This window comes from Eubalaena glacialis, chromosome 8, assembly GCF_028564815.1.
Source record: "Eubalaena glacialis isolate mEubGla1 chromosome 8, mEubGla1.1.hap2.+ XY, whole genome shotgun sequence".
Classification (NCBI taxonomy): domain Eukaryota; kingdom Metazoa; phylum Chordata; class Mammalia; order Artiodactyla; family Balaenidae; genus Eubalaena; species Eubalaena glacialis.
In genome coordinates this window covers 100,320,871-100,341,669 of record NC_083723.1, presented here as the reverse complement: position 1 = coordinate 100,341,669, position 20,799 = coordinate 100,320,871, and the positions used below count along the sequence as shown (strand labels likewise).

The 20,799-nt window shown below is 35.8% G+C and overlaps 1 protein-coding gene and 1 non-coding gene across 12 annotated transcripts in view; one reads left to right on the top strand and one right to left on the bottom strand.

Moving 5' to 3' along the window:
* Window positions 1–20,799, top strand: part of CADPS2 (calcium dependent secretion activator 2) — a 548,265-nt gene that overhangs the window by 325,826 nt on the left and 201,640 nt on the right. The gene's annotated exons all lie outside the window — the stretch shown is intronic.
* Window positions 7,728–7,800, bottom strand: TRNAR-UCU (transfer RNA arginine (anticodon UCU)). Its single transcript has one exon. It is a non-coding gene; the product is annotated as a tRNA-Arg (tRNA).

Below are 20,799 nucleotides of genomic sequence, written 5' to 3'. Positions count from 1 at the left end.
ATGAAAAGTGAAGAAGAGATGGAGACGCATGTATATAAATAAATGCTAATAGGTGGGAGGAAGGTAGGCAGAGAGATACATGCATGTAAGAACATTAAGAAAAGGATTTAGTCAGTATCAAGCCTTTAAGCCCCAAGCCTCTTCACCAGTGTTTTATGTTAGAAATAATTTTAACCCATCCACAGGATCCCTTTCGTGGCATTGACTAAGGTCCTTTCATTTATTGATTGTGTATATGCCCGTTGAAGTAAAAATATATATATAATTCAGCTGATAAGTTTTTAAATGAATTAGCGTGCTACAAAATGATGTACAAATTGTTATGGAGTGTACTGTAAAGATACTATTAATTACACCTAGGAAGAAAGATTGATTTTCTTCCTAACAATTCCTCCAGGGTTGTGGCACAAAGAGCCGCATTGGGGAGGCAAGTGTTTAGCCAGAGCCCATTTAACCACCTTGCGTTATATTCGATCATTTGAGTACAGATGTTTTCTTTCTAAACCCTAAATGAATGCTTATTGCAATCCCATCACAACTTTGTGGAGCTATGTGATGGTGAGAATAAAGAGAATAGAATAATACTGGCTTCTCTGTTATTTCTTTATATTCTACTTGATTCTAAATAGGTTTTTGTGCTTACTTCACGCCAGCATAGAATTTAAGCACTAAAAGAGATCTGGGGATTACCTGACCCAACATTAGAGTTTTATAAATAAAACACTGAGGGAAAGAGTGGTAAGCCTTTCCAAAGTATGTGTGGGTGTTTATTCCGTTAACCTGTCCTGAGTGTATCCTGGCAAATACAAAGATAAATTTACCTAACTCCCTCCCAGTGAGAATTGTTTTCCTTTCCCGTTAGTAACATTGTCGTGCACTTGGGGGCACTATGATCAAATTTAAGAAGAAAAGGGAAAAATGTTATTTTGTTAGGTTTATTTCAGTTAGAAAAATTGTTCCTAATACTACTATAAGGAAACCTTAACTAATTATCTACTTTTAGGTAAAATACCTTTTAAATATATACTCGAGGTGGCTGAAGTTTTTGTTCAAGCTTCAGAATAGGTATAGATTAACCAGTGGTTAACGTGTGTTGTCTGGACCCAGGAGTATCAGCCTCACCTGAGAACTTGTTAGAAATACAGATTCTCAGGCCAGCTGCAGTGGATCAGCTACTCAGAGCATGGGACCCAACAATGTGTTTTCACAAGCTCTCTGTGCATGATTTCGTTGCTTGCTAATAACACTTGAGAAGCGCTGGATTAGAATAAGTGAATGTCGACATACTTTAAAAATTTCTAACTGTTAAAAATCATTAGGTTAAAAATTAACTTATCAGATGTGTTTGAAAGGCTGTGAAAATGTGTTTCTCGGGAAAGTTTTCTCTCCTACATTAACAATAAATGAGTCTATTTTTCTGTTCGTGATTATACAGCTGGGTCCATATGAATCACAACATTTAGTTGATTAGTCACTTTCATCCCCCCTCCCAAAAAAGAAACCAGTTTTAATCATCTGTTTTATATTATGTAAATAAATAAGCCAATTAATGGAATTTCTCAAATTTAACTCCTTGTGATAGGAACAAGACATGACCTAGATTTTAACATAATGCTGCTAACAGTATTACGTCTTAATAGTATCTTTATGTTTATTATAAGGGCTATTATACCTATTGGGTCATTTGATCCTCAGGATAACCCTTTAAGGCAATTAAGAACCAATCATTAGCTCTATTTACAGTTAAGAAAAACTGAGGCCCAACTGAGAACAGTTTCAGAATTCTTATCTAAGTGTGTTCCTCTGTCTCTGAGAGTTAGTGGAAACTACTGGGAGAGAATGCCTCTGCCCTTAAAAGAACAACTCCAAACCTCCAACGATTTGAGTCAGGTAGGAGAATCTTCTGGAAATACGGTGACTGGACTGTGAGGTCGGGACCGAGTTTTCCCCTCCTGGAGATATTCTCTCACATCCTTCCTCCGTCCTGTGCTAGACCTCAGACATGCCCTACCTGCATCTCATTCTCTTTCTCTCCCATGATAGACTTCCCTTCCTATCTCTCTTTGGTCAGCTAGAATAAGGTAGAGCTTTTGAAAGTCTTCATGCTAAGGGAGAACAAATAAGAAAGTAGTCACAGAGAATATAAGAAACTACCCAGTAAAGCTTGCCATTATTCTGTAGATTCTGACCTGTTTATCTACTGTCCTGGGATAGTAGGGGGTCTATCCAAAAAGCTGGCCTGAGTTAGATGGCATTTCATGCGGGTCCCCTGCTATTTTGCTCTTAGTCTTTTCTCCAAATGAGGACTCCTACATCAACGCCCAGCTCCAGGGAGTGGCCTCCTGTTTAAGTAAGTAAACCCCTCCCATTCACAACCAGTCCAGCAACTAGGACAGGATGTACCTCACCCAGTGTACAAAGAGTGGTCTTGATATTCCTGTTCTGAGCTCAAGACCACCTTCTCCATATATGAGAGGTTAAACCTTAGGTGAAGAGAAGCATTTTATGTATATATCAGTAGAAGCTGGGGCCTGTTTCCTCACAATTAACTACAACTGTGAAGTGAATCTTGTAGCAAAGTCAGGAAGTATATTCAGTGAGTGTTGCTAATTAAAACTTAAAGGTGGCCCTTAATATATAGTTTCTATAGTGTTGAAAGCATCGGAAGTTGGTTATAAACTGTATGTTCCCTGTCGTTTGTAGCAATGACTATACCTACCTAATAGGATCGTTAATGAGTATTAATCAAGATAATATATGTAAAATACAAAGTACAATGCCTGGAATTCAGTAAACCTCAAAAAATGAAATGTAACCTGTTATAAAGAAAACAATGATGAAATGCATTGTGAATAGTTACCTGATACGAAGAATATCAACATAGCATGTGTGCTATGACGGGATATATTCTGATGTAATATTATAGTCTGTCATTTTACTCACTTTTTTTGGTTTTTGTTTTTGATTTTTTTGAATTTCAGATTGATGCAAAAGGTTAACTTGAATGCTAGCAAAATAAGTCTAACTTATTTAAACCTTTTTAAATTTCAGACTTTATTGTTTAAAATTGCCTTGATGTTTACTAGAATTCTGTATTTCTCTTTAGAGTTCATAAATACATTTTAATTTTATTTGATGATTAAGGATCATTTATTCACCTCTGGTCATCTGTCTGATTCTCTCTGACTTATAGGTACTCCCATGGTAGTTTATCTTCACTATTCATCATATTTTCTACCTTTTGTTAATGTTTATGGTGAGCGTATCTTCCGTCCTAAAATGCACAAAGTAAATATAAATCAATTATCACTAAGGAGCAGCAACTCCAGGATATGTCTTATAGTCTCTGCAGTGAGGGTTTTTTTTTTTTTTTTGGTCTATTTCCTCTAATTATAGAGAGAGGAAGGGGTAGGGCCTCTCATAAATTGAAAATTATTTGGATTCTTAACAATTACAGTGTAATTTATGTTAACTTTCTAATAATCCATGCATCCCACTAAAAAGCAGATATGTATGTGCCTGCAACTGAATCACATCCCACACCCAGAGATGCAAGTATGATATGGACCTTCAAACAAGATTCTCATTTCTTTTGCTAGGAAAAAAATAGCCTGCCTTCTTAATTGAAAATGAACAGATCTTAAATTCTTCTGCTTTAGGTGGTGCCCTCATATGGAGAGAGGGGGAAAAAAGCTATTTAGAGATCATTGTCTTCTGTGTACTGATTTTTTTACACTCTATGTTATTATGGTTGTGGTTATTTATTAAGAAAAACCCAGAGATACCTTCAGAATGGTTTCAGTTCTTTTCTGTGAAGTAATCTTGACATTCTACAAATTCATCTGACAATTCTAGTCTTTATCACTAGCTGTATGACTAAATGGGAGAGAGCCTCTGCTTATATTCATTTTAAAATTAGGTGTTTGTATACTTTTTAAATAAATAGTAAAATGGTTGTATAATCTCCTTTCCTCCATCTGTGTTTCTCTCTCTTCCACATCTATTACTTTTGCTGGTGGATTAATAACTCTGTCAAATTAAGATGGGAATATTGACTTACTTGAACTAACGTATATTTGTGTTGTTTTGCGGAAAAACGTGCTGATTTCCTGTACTGACACATGCAAGAAAGAAAAGGACCAGATTTTGTTCCAGTGTTGCATTTTAGAGGGAAGTACCTCACAAGAATCTTTGGAAATGGTGTTAAAGTTGTCCTTTGACAAAAGTAGTAATATATTTCTCCAGTAGATGGTGCAAGCATCCCCCCCAAAAAACAAAGTGTTTTTATCTACTGAATGGAGAACTTGATAATAAAGGTGGCATTATTTAAGTAGTATTAAGTAATCTTCAAGACGTTTTCTTTTTTTTAAAAATGTAAGAAAATGTTAGAAGGTGAAGTGGTAGTTCATTTTGGACATATCAAACTTGTCAAGACATTTTTTCACATTAATACAGAAAAACTTTAATGTTTAGCACTATATGAATAATCAAAGATGTCACTAATGTTAGTTTTAACCAAAAATATCTGAGACTTGAAATTCTTAATATGTTTTGTTAAATGTCAAGGTTTTTTTTTCTATTGACTATCTTGATTTCATTTTTCTTTGTATCCTGCATTCATAGGCAGAAGCATTGTGTCTATAGTTTAATAAGCAAGTAAGTAAATAAGTGGAATTCTTAAGCTTTAAGTTAGAAGAGAAAGAGAAACATTTTACAAGTGTAGCCCAATGAATCCCAACCTGATTGTACATGGCCCTCTTATTACTGTTACCTTTATTTTGTCATTCATTCTCCTCCAAATAAATAGATGCATGTGAGAGAGAAACTGAACATCGAAGTGTACTTTTTCATAGCAGTCTAGAGTTTTTTAGTAGGCTGGTAAGTAGCAACTTCTTAAGAACCTAAGGAATTCAGTAGCTGGGAAAGATAATACATGTACTCTATAGAAATATTGCTTTTATCTGATGAATGAAAAGAACTAGGTGTTTTGTTGTAACTTGTGTGATATTATAGTTATACTTCATTGTAGGAAAATGTATACTTAAATTTTTGTGCCACTCTTCAAAAGTCTTTTTTTCATAAATGGGAAAAGTTGAAGAATTCATTGTCACTCTCCCCAACCTTTTCCAAAGAGTCCTTTAAAAAGTTAGATTGAAATAGTTTTCAGTATATACTACTACTACTACTATCATAAAGATGATGATAATGATGATGCCTTCATTTACATTGTGCTTTATAATTTCAAAGGCTCCTTTACACACATCATTTAACTAGATTTTTGTAATGTTCTGTTATAATCAGAACAAATATTGCTATTTCTATTTTACAGGTGAAAAATAGTGAAAGTCACACCAGGCACATAGCAGTTAAAAGTTAAAGAGACTTAAGAAAATCATTCATTCGTTTTCCCTCTCACTCTCTCTTTCATTCTTCTTTCTGTCTCTGTCTCTCATATTTTCACTCTTTCATCTCTATTTGGAAAAAGCTCTTATTCTGCGTCCCAATATTTGCTTCCATGTGGAGGAATATCCGTGACAGTAATACTCCTGGCTTCTCTCTACCCCCTTTTTTTTTGACGCATCTGATTAGTTAGCTTGAGAGCAGGGACTGGGCATGCAGAGATCAGCCCTTTCCACTCCATTTGTCCCTGGAACACCTGTTCAAGCAACTGCTTGCCGCTACTCCCTGCGTGAGTTTGTCAGGGGCGGGATCTCCACGTGGGTAGGCATGGCCTGACCAGCGCTGTCTGTCCCTGGAGTGGGGAAAGTATGTCTGATAATAATACTGAACCTCATAAGGGAGCCCACTTCTTACAGAAATAAGCCACATTCTTCAGTATTATTGTTATCACTAATAAGGTGATCTTTTAACTCTTGTTAACAACTCTTTGTCTTTAGCCAGTTTGCTCGGAACTCAGGCAAAGAAAAGAGGTACTAAATTATTGGGCCTTCTCAAAAACTCCAACCATGTTTGTATATCATGAAAGTTAAGAAATATATATATACATGCATATATATATATATTAGCGGGAGTTAGAAATCTTTAGACATAGAATATATTCTATTGCATTTTAACTTAAAGGCCCCTGTGATACTGTGACCTTGGGGCCATTTTCAGCTGTGGTTGAAACTGTCTTGCCAGAAACCCTGGGAGTTCCTTTCGTGACTGATGGGCTTATAGGCGAACTGGACTCCTGCATCTCGGTTCCTCCTTTCCCAGCAGCCACTTCATCTTTCCTCTGTGTTCTGAGCTTCTATATTAAGTTAAATATCAGGATAAAATTCTGCTGCTAAAACTTTGAATACTCTTGATTAGATAAATATGAAAATACCAACTTTATGGAAAATCCAAAGTCTGTCTAAGGCTTTTTCTTTTACATTTGTATATATTGTATTAATTTTTGCTGAAGATTTACTTTCTTCATTATGTTCTTATAATCATTCCTAATGACAAGACTGGAAATAGCCATTCAGTCGTTCCAAAAACGCTTATGGAATATCTGCTGTATATAAAGTCACAGTGCTGAGACAGGGTGGTGAGTGGTGACTGATGTGGTCCTTACCCTCACGGACCTTACTGTGTTGTGTTGGAAATAGACATTCATCCAATGTGCCATGCCATACACCATGGCGGGGCTGTGGAAGGAATGTCCACATCTCACCAAATACATGTAAGAAGGGCGGGCGTATGACCTCATTAGGGATGTCAGGGAGGGCTTCTCTGAGAAAGTGATAGTTGAACTCTGAGGGATGGGAAGAAATTGGAAACATGAGAGGCAAGAACTAAATGAATTTAAATTGTTGGAAATGGATGGAATTGTAAGATATGTGGGACTGATGGGGTAAGACAGCCAACATACAAACAACCAGGGGAGCAGCGAGAACTCAGAGTATTGGTACAAAGGAGTACTTGGTGTCAAAAAAAAAAAAAAAGCCAAGAAAAGTATCAAAGGATCTTAGCATAGGAATGTTCCAGATATGAGCTGTCTTGGAAATGTCTGTGGCCAACTAATAAGTCTAGAATCCAAGAGCAGGGTGTCAGAGAAAGATGAGCAAGAACAAGAGCAAAGCTGCATCCTCAGCCTGGAGTATTGGGCAGCTTATCAAAACAGCCACTTAAGCTCAAAGGGACAGGGACTGAGACGCTGAGGCCAAGGTACAAGGTCGGAGCTGGCAGGACAGCAAGGGGATCTCACTGCTCAGTCCAAATCTTGACCCAGAACTCACAGTCCTCCTTGATGGCAGCTAAGATTGGTCACAAAGCACAAAAGTGAAGTTCAAGTGATACCGTTCAGGTAAAACAAGGCTGTTGCAGAATGCTGAGTGTCAGGAGGAATTCAAATACCTTTACAAATAACTCACATGAAGATAAGTTAAAGATGGACGTAGACAGTTTGTTTTCTAAATTTTCAGAGCCCTCCAAAAATGTCCTCATTAACTAAGACCCGAGAATAACGTTACAGAAAAAGAGACCTTTCTGGAATCAAACATAATCCATGGCGATTATGATCCAAATTTTATAGAAAACATTTTGTTTTCAAATATAAATGTTTATAGATTCTAAGTAAAGCAATGTCAGAAGTGAAGAGGATTTTTTTTTAATATTTATTTGTTTGCTTATTTATTTTGGCTGCACTGGGTCTTAGTTGCAACATGCGGGATTTTTTTTTTTTTTTTTTTAGTTGCAGCATGCAGGCTTTTTAGTTGCAGCATGCATGCGGGATCTAGTTCCCTGACCAGGAATCGAACCCAGGGCCCCTGCATCAGAAGCGCAGAGTCTTACCCACTGGACCACCAGGGAAGTCCCTGAAGAGGATATTTTTAATCATGATTAGGATATTAGTTAATTCTGAACAGAATGCAAAAACCAAGTTATACGGTTGTAGTGCTTAAAGACTCATTAGCAGTCATCCAGTCCAGCTAACTTCCCAGAGTGTGTGCTGGAGAGCGTGACTCCAACATGGTCTTCTGTGAGAGAGAGTCTGTAATTTTGGAGACGCTGCCTGCACTGTTCTCCCCCTCTTGTCCTCACTCCTCAGCGTCTCATTTCCCAGGTCTATTACAGGCTCTTACTAGTCCTCACACACAGAACACTTAGCTTTGTTTAGCTCGGTATCTCTCACATTTATTTGCTTGCCAAACCCGTTCTGTCTTAGTGTACTACTTCTTTCTATCCAGATGTCCTGAGACACACAGTGGAAAACCCTGAATCCCAAATTATCTTCTCGATGATTTTCTTTTTAGAGTGTGCGCAGTTTATAAAATGGGCATTTCATGTACATATTTCACTTGAATTTAGCCTAAATATGAAGCAGGTAGAACAGATATATCCACTTACAGAAGAGGAAACTGAGGCCTACAATATCTGTGTTAACTCAGGATTACCTGTACTGTATATACAGTTTAAAAGTGGTTGACCATTTCGCATTGCTTTAGGAATTTTGTGCCCCAAAAGGGAAGGTATTTCCAGTACCTTCCAATACCTTATAAATAATATGTACTATGATACATGCATAAAAGCCTTTGCTAAAACTTTTGTTTCCTTATTTCCAAACCATTTGCGTTTTCAGGGAGAAGAAAGCTTAATGGATTGTATCACAAAAGTATCTAGGAGCGCCTAAGTAAATTATTTCATTTTCATCATCACGTGTGCCAGAGGATTTTTTGCTAAATGGTGCGGAGCATCCTTCCCTTTGGAATGTGTCATAGCCCCTAGAGAGTCACATCTTCATAGCGTCTACCCTCCACCCTTCTCCCAGGAGATGGAGGCATAGGCTTGACTCTAAGCAAGTTTGCCTGGTTGGGGTAGGTTACTCAGTACATTCTTGTGACGTTTTTTCCCTCTTATCCTCTTCTGAGACATTTTATAATAAACTTGGAAAACTCACTAATTTTAACTTTTAACAAGGCAATAAAGTTTCTGCACATGCAGAAAAGTAGTAGTATATTTCGAAGGACATTTAAACTGAGGAAAAACATGAAACCATGCCTACAAAATATGCACTCTGTAGTAGAGTATATTAGAATGAGACCCTAACATATTTGTATAACTTTCTAAATATCAGCATTGGTAAGATCATGAACCATTAAAAAATATGTATTGGGGCACTTTTTCTGCTAATTGAGATATAAAAGGGTACTGATGATCAGTTATCAAAAAATATAGGAAAAACTGCCTTTATAACAAAAGATTTATCTGTACAGTTTGATTTAGTTCCATGGTTTGGCTTGTGTTTAGCTGTTTAAAACTACTTTTTGTAGAACTGCTTATAGTATAATTTACCCAGATCAGTTTTGTTTCTAGGTGGTAGTGCATTGCCATTTATATTAGAACACCTCCTTTAAGAGTGGTCACTTGTAGATCTTGATGTCTTAATCTGAGGGTGGAATAGGGCTTTATGGTCTTCTCATCTTTGCAGTTTGTCTATATTCATATTCTAGTTTGTGAATAGCAAGCCAATTTTTAAAAATATTTATTTATTTATTTGGTTGCGCTGGGTCTTAGTTGAGGCTCGAGGGCTCCTTAGCTGCAGCATGCGAACTCTTAGTTGCGGCATGCATGTGGGACCTAGTTCCCTGACCAGGGATCAAACCCGGGCCCCCTGCATTGGGAGTGCAGAGTCTTAACCACTGCGCCACCAGGGAAGTCCCAGCAAGCCAGTTTTTAAAGGGTAGCATTTATACCTTAGACTGTTAGACTTAATCTGAAAATGCTGATATGAGCTCAAGTTTAACTCCCATCTAGCTGAGATTAAACTAGCAGAAGATGAGACTTCTCAGAAAAAGGGTGGGGGGAGGCAGTTCATGTTACTGATTCTACAAAATGTGATACAGAAAATGAAGAACTACATTTTATTCCTTTGCTGTTACAGGTCTCCTGCTGACATAGCACACGCATTTTAACTTCTTAACAATAGGAGTTTCTGATTTTTCATTTTCATTCATCATTTCTTTCAAAATGTTCTGTGATTTTGTTTGGTGATGATCCTCTCCTTGCATCCTCACCTCTTGTTCTCTTTCCCATAAGAATTCAGGAAGTATATAAAAGCCAACTGGAAAGTATTTACTTCTAGGTTTCTTAATGCCCAGGTCACACTGTTGTTTTGAATCAGTTTCTTTTTTTCATCCTTAGCTGAAAACAAAGCCAAAAAAAAAAAAAAAAAAAAAGGCTTAATCTTGTGGGGTTAAATAAAGGAAAGAATGTAGTGAAAGAAGGAAGATTCCTTTTATGCGGGGAAGCTGTGAGCACAGACTGTGCGGGGAATGACTGAAAGTGCCTGAGGGCATTTGGTCCCTATTGGTTTTCACATCAAATGCAGTGGTGCCCACGGATAGCCTGTATTGTTGTCAGTTAAATGGGATCATGAGTGTCTGAAAGGTGTTTGAGAATGAACCGAAAATCATTTTCACAAGTGGATGATTACTTCTGCCACATGTTAACCGAACTCTATCAGAATGGCCCAGATATTTGAGCCTGCATTAATTGCTCTTTCAACCTTGACTGAGGTTTCTCTTTAAGAAAGCCCTTTCCAGGACTAAACTACTCTATATATTGATTTTTTTCTTTCTGTATTTTTCCTTGAAAAATGAAGGCTTGTAGAAGAATAGGCTTTATCATTCAACATGTAGATTGATTGTTCCATTTCTTTGAATAAAAAGCTAGAGTCATAAGTGATCTGCCAAAAGTAATAGTTTTTTTTTGCAAGCACCGAATAATTCCCAGTTTCTGTATACAATTATGTTTTTAAAATATTCATTAGTGATGATTTTTCACCATAAAGTAAAACCATGAACTCCCACACCATGGACTCCGTGCAAACAAATCATCATATTCTCCTTTCTATTAGAACTGTATGCCACCACTCTAATTGAAACTAAACTACAATATTTAGTAATGTGTCTGGAGAATTTGTGTATGTTGAAGTGTTCTTTGAACAATCTTCAAGTTAGAAAGGTTTTATAAGGTGCTTTTAAAGCGTTTGGATAGATGAGTTCTTTATTTCATATTACCATTTTCTATTTCAAATATGGCATAGAGAATATTAGCTGTTTCTTTACTATACTAGAAAAATGTAGGGTATGTTGTAGTTTAGACATACTGTGTTATGAAGATGAGTTAAATCTCAGTTTTTAAAACTAATCAAAATGAGCTCTTGAAATTTCATTAACTTTTGTGACTATATATATTAGCAAATAATATATAGCATTTATAGAAAATGGCTTAATTTATTAGTAAAACTAATTTCAGAGGTTTTTTGGCTTAAAGGAAGGCAAATCACAGAATGTTATATGGGAATCTGTTTTTTTAAAAAAAAGATACTCAAAGGGGTACTGAATAAAAAACAAGCGTTTAAAGTAATTTTATTTTACAAGCATTGCAACGTGAACACGTGATGAAATGTAAATATCTACTTGAAAATTCAGCAAAAATAAGCTTCATATTTTACTGATTTTTGTTTTGCTTGAAGATTATTTTTACCAAGCTTCATTTTACTCAATAAATATATTGAGACCATTTTATTGGTAATAGAGTAATGTATGTTGTTAATGATCAACATATCTCTACAGAAAAGTTTTTATTCCTGTTGTCACAGAACATTCTGATGGATTTCATTAAGACTCTGCTTTTGTTTGTCCACAAATGAAAACTTTTAGAAGCAACTGTGGTATGTGTTCCAGTTGGCTTCTTAAGTTAACAGATAACTCTTTTAAGGATCACATTGAGACCATAGAGGTCGTATAATTTCTAATGTTAAGTATTGAGATTCTCTAATGACCATATATAAATGTGATGTAGTAGATGAAAAATAATGACCCGTTTGCCTTGTTGATAGTAACTGTATTGACTTGAGGTTTGGCTATACCAAAACTTTTATTTTCTCTCTTTTTTTTTTTTTTTCTCTTTTCTTGACATTTTTCCTAACAGCCTGGTACATAAGCTATGTCCATACCATATTTTAAATATACAAGCAAAAATTCATAAAGTTCATTGTCTCTTAGCTTTGATAGTTGAGGATAGAGCACGACCTAAGAATAGTTAGAAATAATACCAAAAAAAAGTCGTAGGTGAGTGGAGCATTGATAACACGTTAGTTTGTTTTGTGCCTTGTTTCCTAGCTGATTCCTATGTTTCTTTGGGGGAAATAGTACTCTCCATTAGGAACAGCCCTAGAAGAGGAATTAATACTTTAAGATTATTGCTGTATTTATACTGATTTATAAAGCCAAATGCTTCAAGGCTTTACTCTTATGTGTTAAATCTGAGCTTTGTGTCAGTGCTGCTAATTTCTTTGTTACCTAATCCCATGTAAGAAGAGAAGATTTTAAAGTTAAGCAGGCAATTTTTTGTTCAAAGGGAACAACTTCTTAATACCTTACTTAAGTTGGGTGTATTGATGAAAGCAAACACTTTAAAATAGTATCTGAGCAGTTATTTTTAAATAACCCAAAATACTCTAGTTACATGAGTATTGTGATGTATTGGAAATATTTCGATGGAAAAAGTGTTATATTTAGTATCAGTTTAGCATTGGAAATATGTGCTTTTGAACTGTGTTACATACAATAGAATATATTTTCTGTCCTCATTTAAATAATCTTGAATCAAATTTAACTCCGATTAGGGAATTTTTTTCCTAGGGTCGTACTCTAATATAGAGTACTGGAGAATGTAATATGACTACGACTGTGAAAACTGCTGGTATGTGTTCCTTTTCCATCCATTTCTTTGTTGTTTTTTTTTTGGCTATGCCACCCGGCTTGTTGCATCTTAGTTCCCGGACCAGCGATCGAACCTGGGCCCCCTGCAGTGGAAGCTCAGAGTCCTAACCACTGGACCAGCAGGGAATTCCCTCTATCCATTTCTTAGTAACTGAGATAATTTAACAAGGGTGAGAAAACATGCTTTGTTTAAAATCAGATTCTGTAGGTTGATGAAAATGAATCATGTTGAAAGCCCCACCAAAACTAAAACAAAAGACTTGCTTTTGGTTTGCTCTTTAAAACCTCTTTAAATAAGGTGGCAAAAATTCACTCATTAGAGAATGTTGGTCTCATGCTGTGTGATAAATATTTATTTTATTGGGTAACATTACAAATTGTCACACAAAACCCAGTTAAATGTGTGTTCCCAGTTTGCCTGGTACTTGGCAGGTCTAATTTACATACTCTTAAAAAAAACTTTTTTAATTTGAGATAATCCTACAATTGAGAGGAAGCTAGTAATGACTCAGCAGGTTACTAAATATTCAGGGAGAATACAGTTGCATAGCAGACCGCACCCCCTTAACAACATTACTATACGAGCCAAGGTACTCTGTCTGTCCCAGATGACAAATGCACTTCTTGGATGATGTTCTCTACACCTTTATGGGGTAGAATCAGATTTCATAAAGCTTTAAAAAAATGAATTTTTCCAGAGTTCAGACAGCAAGAAAATAATATTAATAATAGATTTCTTAAATTCTAAACTATTTTTATGGAACAGAAATTAGTGACAAGTAAATAACTCTCAAGGATTTGTTTAATCATCACTATTGCCATTGTATGTCAAATAGATTTGGTCCTACCAGGCGTACCTTCTCCTTTTATAGGACTACGCAGTTATAATTGATGTTCATGGTAATGACCCCAAGATGTTTATAGGGTCCTTTTCTAAATCATTAAAGAATGATCAAATTATATTTTGTGACTATTTGAAGTCAACCTATTGTGTACAAATTCTTTAAAAATTCATTATAGATGAATATACAGTCTCTCTATGTAGAATAACTCATTTTTCAGTAATCATTGCTGTGTAAGTATAATGAAATGAATCTATTGCCGAGTATAACATAATATGTTAAATGTAACTTTAGTGTATTTTTCTGAAAATAAAAAAAACTTATTGGATTTTTATCCATAAAAGAGATAATTTATAACCTAACACTCAACATTAAAAACAACAACAACAAAAAATGGAACTCTGAATTCAACAGCAGTGCTAGGCATAAAGATGAGTTAGGAGAGAATGCATCTTGAGTGATGAATTGGGCGATTGGGATTGACATGTATACAGTGATGTGTATAAAATTGATGACTAATAATAAAAAAAAAAAAGACCCAATGCAGTCAAAAATAAAAATAAATAAAATAAATAAATTTTAAAAAAAATGCATCTTGATTTTTACAGATGCTTTCTAATAAATGGATTATCTGATTGTAACCAAATATTCAAATGATTTTGGCTCCTTTTTCCTTACTTTCTTTACACTTTAATCGTCCCCTGATAAGACCACCCGCCTACAAAGAATTTAGACTGCTCTAAATATCAGAACTTGAGAATAGCTTTGAAAACTGGAAAACCCATTTAACCATTAAAGTTTATAGGAATTCGCCACTGTACTCAAGATAAAGTGACAAAGATCCTCATCTTTGGTCTATAGATATTCAGCTTAGTCATGTCAGAAATATTGTTTATGGAGCTATAATGCCCACATCCTTCAAATCCTTAATAAAAGTGATTTTTTCTAATGACAAAAGTAAGATGAGTTCTCATACATTGTTAATGACAATGCAAAATTGTACAGCCGTGGAAAACAATTTGGCAGTTTCTTATAAAGTTAAACACACTTTCAGTGTAACTCAGTAATCCCAATCCTAGATATTTACCTAGGAGAAATGCAAACATGTGCCCACACAAAGACTTATATGTGAATGGCTATAGCAGCTTTATTTACGATAGCCAAAAAGGTGGAAACAACTCAAATGTCCACCAACTGGTAAAAGGATAAACACATTGAAGTCATACATTGAAATAAAAAGGAATGAACTCCTGATACAGACAAAAGCTGAATCTCAAAAACTTTATACTGAGTGAAAGATGCCAGACACCAAAGGCTACATACTGTATAATTCCACTTATATGACATCCTGGAAAACAAAAAACTATAAGGTCAGAAATCAGATCAGTGGTTGCAAAGCTGTGGATGTGAGGAGGAGATGGATCATAAAAAGGCATAAAGGAGCCTTTGGGTGGGGGGGTGGAAGTGTTCTATAAATTCATTGTGGTGGTGGTTACATCCCTCCTATTTCAAGTTTCATCCAAGTATATACCTAAAATGGGTGAATTTTACTTTAGGTAATCTACCAGTAAACCTTACTTAAATGAAAACAACAACAACAAAAAAATGGAAGACATGCTCAAGATAGAAATTGTGAAAATGGAGAAAGGCATGAAGAAGAAAATAAAATTTATCTTTAATCTCACCAGCCAGATACTCACTTCAGGTTTCCCATTTTGATACATCTTTCTGGATTTTTTTCCCCATGCATACAGTATAAGTTCATGTGACAGCTTTTTTAAAACAATATTATTATAATTTTCCATATCATTCTTTTTGGCCTCACTCTTTTTTTTTTTTTTAAAAACATCTTTATTGGAGTATACTTGCTTTACAATGGTGTGTTAGTTTCTGCTTTATAACAGAGTGAATCAGTCATACATATACATATGTCCCCATATCTCTTCCCTCTTGCGTTTCCCTCCCTCCCACCCTCCCTATCCCACCCCTCTAGGTGGTCACAAAGCACCGAGCTGATCTCCCTGTGCTATGCGGCTGCTTCCCACTAGCTAGCTATTTTACGTTTGGTAGTGTATATATGTCCATGCCACTCTCTCACTTTGTCCCAGCTTACCCTTCCCCCTCCCTGTGTCCTCAAGTCCATTCTCTAGTAGGTCTGTGTCTTTATTCCCGTCTTGCCCCTAGGTTCTTCAAAACTTTTTTTTTTTTTTTAATCCATATATGTGTGTTAGCATACGGTATTTGTTTTTCTCTGACTTACTTCACTCTGTATGACAGACTCTAGGTCCATCCACCTCACTACAAATAACTCACTTTTGTTTCTTTTTATGGCTGACTAATATTCCATTGTATATATGTGCCACATCTTCTTTTTCCATTCATCTGTTGGTGGACACTTAGGTTGCTTCCATGTCCTGGCTATTGTAAATAGAGCTGCAATGAACATTTTGGTACATGACTCTTCTTGAATTATGGTTTTCTCAAGGTATATGCCCAGTAGTGGGATTGCTGGGTTGTATGATAGTTCTATTTTTAGTTTTTTAAGGAACCCCCATACTATTCTCCATAGTGGCTGTATCAATTTACCTTCCCACCAACAGTGCAAGAGGGTTCTCTTTTCTCCACACCCTCTCCAGCATTTACTGTTTGTAGATTTTTTGATGATGGCCATTCTGACTGGTGTGAGGTGATATCTCATTGTAGTTTTGATTTGCATTTCTCAATGATTAGTGATGTCGAGCATCCTTTCATATGTTTGTTGGCAATCTGTATATCTTCTTTGGAGAAACGTCTATTTAGGTCTTCTGCCCATTTTTGGATTGGGTTGTTTGTTTTTTTGATATTGAGCTGCATGAGCTGCTTGCACATTTTGGAGATTAATCCTTTGTCAGTTGCTTCATTTGCAAATATTTTCTCCCATTCTGAGGGTTGTCTTTTCATCTTGTTTATGGTTTCCTTTGCTGTGCAAAAGCTTTTAAGTTTCATTAGGTCCCATTTGTTTATTTTTGTTTTTATTTCCATTTCTGTAGGAGGTGGGTCAAAAAGGATCTTGCTGTGATTTATGTCGTAGAGTGTTCTGCCTATGTTTTCCTCTAAGAGTTCGATAGTATCTGGCCTTACATTTAGGTCTTTAATCCATTTTGAGTTTATTTTTGTGTATGGTGTTAGGGAGTGTTCTAATTTCATTCTTTTACATGTAGCTGTCCAGTTTTCCCAGTACCACTTATTGAAGAGGTTGTCTTTTCTCCATTGTATATTCTTGCCTCCTTTATCAAAGATAAGGTGACCATATGTGCATGGGTTTATCTCTGGGCTTTCTGTCCTATTCCATTGATCTATATTTCTGTTTTTGTGCCAGTACCATACTGTCTTGATTACTATAGCTTTGTAGTATAGTCTGAAGTCAGAGAGCCTGATTCCTCCAGTTCCATTTTTCTTTCTCAAGATTGCTTTGGCTATTCGGGGTCTTTTGTGTTTCCATACAAATTGTGAAATTTTTTATTCTAGTTCTGTGAAAAATGCCAGTGGTAGTTTGATAGGGATTGCACTGAATCTGTAGATTGCTTTGGGTAGTAGAGTCATTTTCACAATGTTGATTCTTCCAATCCAAGAACATGGTATATCTCTCCTTCTATTTGTATCATCTTTAGTTTCTTTCATCAATGTCTTATAATTTTCTGCATACAGGTCTTTTGTCTCCTTAGGTAGGTTTATTCCTAGATATTTTATTCTTTTTGTTGCAGTGGTAAATGGGAGTGTTTTCTTAATTTCACTTTCAGATTTTTCATCATTAGTGTATAGGAATGCCAGAGATTTCCGTGCATTAATTTTGTATCCTGCTACTTTACCAAATTCATTGATTAGCTCTGGTAGTTTTCTGGTAGCATCTTTAGGATTTTCTATGTACAGTATCATGTCATCTGGAAACAGTGACAGCTTTACTTCTTCTTTTCCGATTTGGATTCCTTTTATTTCTTTTTCTTCTCTGATTGCTGTGGCTAAAACTTCCAAAACTATGTTGAATAATAGTGGTGAGAGTGGGCAACCTTGTCTTGTTCCTGATCGTAGTGGAAATGGTTTCAGTTTTTCACCACTGTGAATGATGTTGGCTGTGGGTTTGTCATATATGGCCTTTATTACGTTGAGGTAAGTTCCCTCTATGCCTACTTTCTGGAGGGTTTTTTTTTATCATAAATGGGTGTTGAATTTTGTCGAAAGCTTTCTCTGCATCTATTCAGATGATCATATGGTTCTTCTTCAATTTGTTAATATGGTGTATCACATTGATTGATTTGCGTATATTGAAGAATCCTTGCATTCCTGGAATAAACCCCAGTTGATCATGGTGTATGATCGTTTTAATGTGCTGCTGGATTCTGTTTGCTAGTATTTTGTTGAGGATTTTTGCATCTGTGTTCATCAGTGATATTGGCCTGTAGTTTTCTTTCTTTGTGACATCTTTGTCTGGTTTTGGTATCAGGCTGATGGTGGCCTCGTAGAATGAGTTTGGGGGTGTTCCTCCCTCTGCTATATTTTGGAAGAGTTTGAGAAGGATAGGTGTTAGCTCTTCTCTAAATGTTTGATAGAATTCTCCGGTGAAGCCATCTGGCCCTGGGCTTTTGTTTTTGGCATCACTCTTAATGGCAACCTAATCATTTTAACTGCTTGATTCTTAGATGGTTTTTGAGTTTTTGCTCTTAAACCACATTGATGAACATCTTTTTTCTTCATTCTCCCCTCAATTTTAAATGTGTCTTTTATGCCAGGAATCTGCTTTTATACAGTGAAAAAGCAGCTAGATGGTGATATTGATGCCTGATTCCAGAACTCATGCTTATAGTGAAAAATCTCAGATTTGTTGAAGTTTCATGTGTTCTTATTCGGTATAGTTATCTTTTCTGATACCTTTTATTTATGTTCAAAAATTTCGTATGTAAAATTTTTGTCTGGCTAATATAAAAACTAAAGGGCAGGAACTATAATATTTTTCCTACATAGCATTTGTAACATTTCCTTTATGCAGAAGTGTTTACTTTTGTTGAATGTAATTTTTTTCTTATATAGAGACTAAAACTCTTATGAGCAATTCCTTTCTAGAAATGTTTGATCAGTTGTGACTTCTTCTGTATATATTCTGTTGAATTCTAGTGCAATAGTGCATAATACCTCAAGGCCCAACATTCAAATGCTTACCTTGGTTCCAGTCTGGAATTGTCTTTTATTCTAATAATATCTTTCAGTATACACGTGTACATCCACCCAACCCTCTGCTTTCTGTCTTCACAGAAACCATACCTTTTCATTCCAAATGTGGTGAGGCATCATTTTTAATGAGGTTGCAGATGACAGTATTATCCCTTATGCAGAACCTTCACTGTCTGCAAGACTTACACTTGCTTGTGGTGTTGATGGTTTGTGTACCCCTATTCACTTTCACTTATGTCTGATCTAGTAGCCCAGCAGCATGCTAAGTGAGACACGTTGAAGAACCAGCCTGTGGTCACAGGCAGAGGTTATTCCAGATGCCCTCTTGGCTCCTCGGCAGCTATTTGGTGCACACCTTGCTAGTGAACTTGTACAGAGAGCATCTGTCGTGTCCACAGTGTATAGCTCCTGAGGTCATTGCTGTTAACCCTGTAATAGGAGCTTGGGTGTGTGCCTTTCAGCAGAGGAAAATTACATAGGGAAGACAGAAAGAGAGCAACTAAACACCTATCACTGGGACCATAGAAGAGAAATTAGAGCAAAGATGGGGCAAAGGGTTTCAAGGGGCCCTCAGGAGGAGATAGTGAACAGGTGAGAACAGTAGCGGTAGGTATTTCTGATAGACTCTAAATGCATTCGCATTACATCCACAAGCGCAGACGATAGGTCATCAAGGGTATTGTGAGAGCCAAATAGAAGTTCGCCAAACCCTTCAGCTAGCTGATGTGTCTGAGAGAAAGAAAATATATAATTAATTAGGGCAATTTTGGGTGATGCTTTCCAGGCAAGAGCCTAGCATTTATGTCGACTTTTAGTAACCCCATGTTTGTTTGTATGTTTTTATTCAGAAAATTTAGAAATACAGGGAATAAAGAAGGCAACTCAAATCTTCCATAATCCCACCACTCAAAGGCACTATTACTAAAATTTTGGAATATCTATTTCATATTTTTTTTTACGAATTTCAAATCACTAAGTATTTATGTATCAATAGTTTTGAATCTGCTCTTTTCCCATAACATTATGCAATGAGATTTTCTTTATGTTATTTTATCAAAAATATTTTTTCAGTGGCATAGTATTTCTATGCATTTTCCAGCATTTATTAAACATTCATCTACTGTTGGACTTTTAAGTTGTTACCTTTTTCATAATGTAAATAACGCTGTTCTAAGTATCCATGTAGCATACATCTTTGTGTGTGTATCTAATTATTTCCCTAATTCCATGATGAAGAGGTGGAGACCGTTTCTATATACTGCCATGTTATCCTACAGGAAGGTGGTCTTATGTTACACTCCACTAGCAGTGAATAAGAAATCCCATCATTTCAGCACACCTTAGCTAATATCCCATATTTTTTTCAAAAGGGGGCAAAGAGTATGTTTGTTTTGTTTTACAAAAGAGAATTATTTTCATAAGACAGAAACTAAAAATTCAAGCTAAGGTTTCAGTTTTTAAAATTGAGAGAAAGTCTGAAGACTTTAAGCCCCTAAACAAACTATTAGCTATAGTCCTTTTTTTAAATCACTCAGAATTGTTTATAAATTAAGTTAGTTTGAATAGCCTCTGCAGTGTTCAACCTCCACATTAGCAAAAGGGATTGTGATAAAATATTGAAAAGTCTTACTTTAATTTAAAAATTAGCTCTCTATTTGTCATATTTTAAACTTCTAACAATGTTTTCCACTTTTGTAGGAGGTATGTGGTATAATTTTAAATAGCTCTCCATGACACACTCATACTTGATTAATTTTTAATTTCTTCTCTTTCCTCCTTGATACTTAAGCTTACATCTGTATACTCAGTAAGAACAAAAGTTCTCTTCTCCAATGATTGACTACTTGAATCATTTCAATTCAGGTTACTAATAGCGGTACAAAGTTAAACAAAAGCCTTGGTTGAAACTGTGTTAAATTATACAGTGTCGTCTTCATTATTATCTAAATTTCATAGTTAGGAAAATTTGCAGTAAGAAGCTTGCATAAGTCAGGCAAATCTCCGAACTATGGAGCTGGCAGGGACCTCAGAAA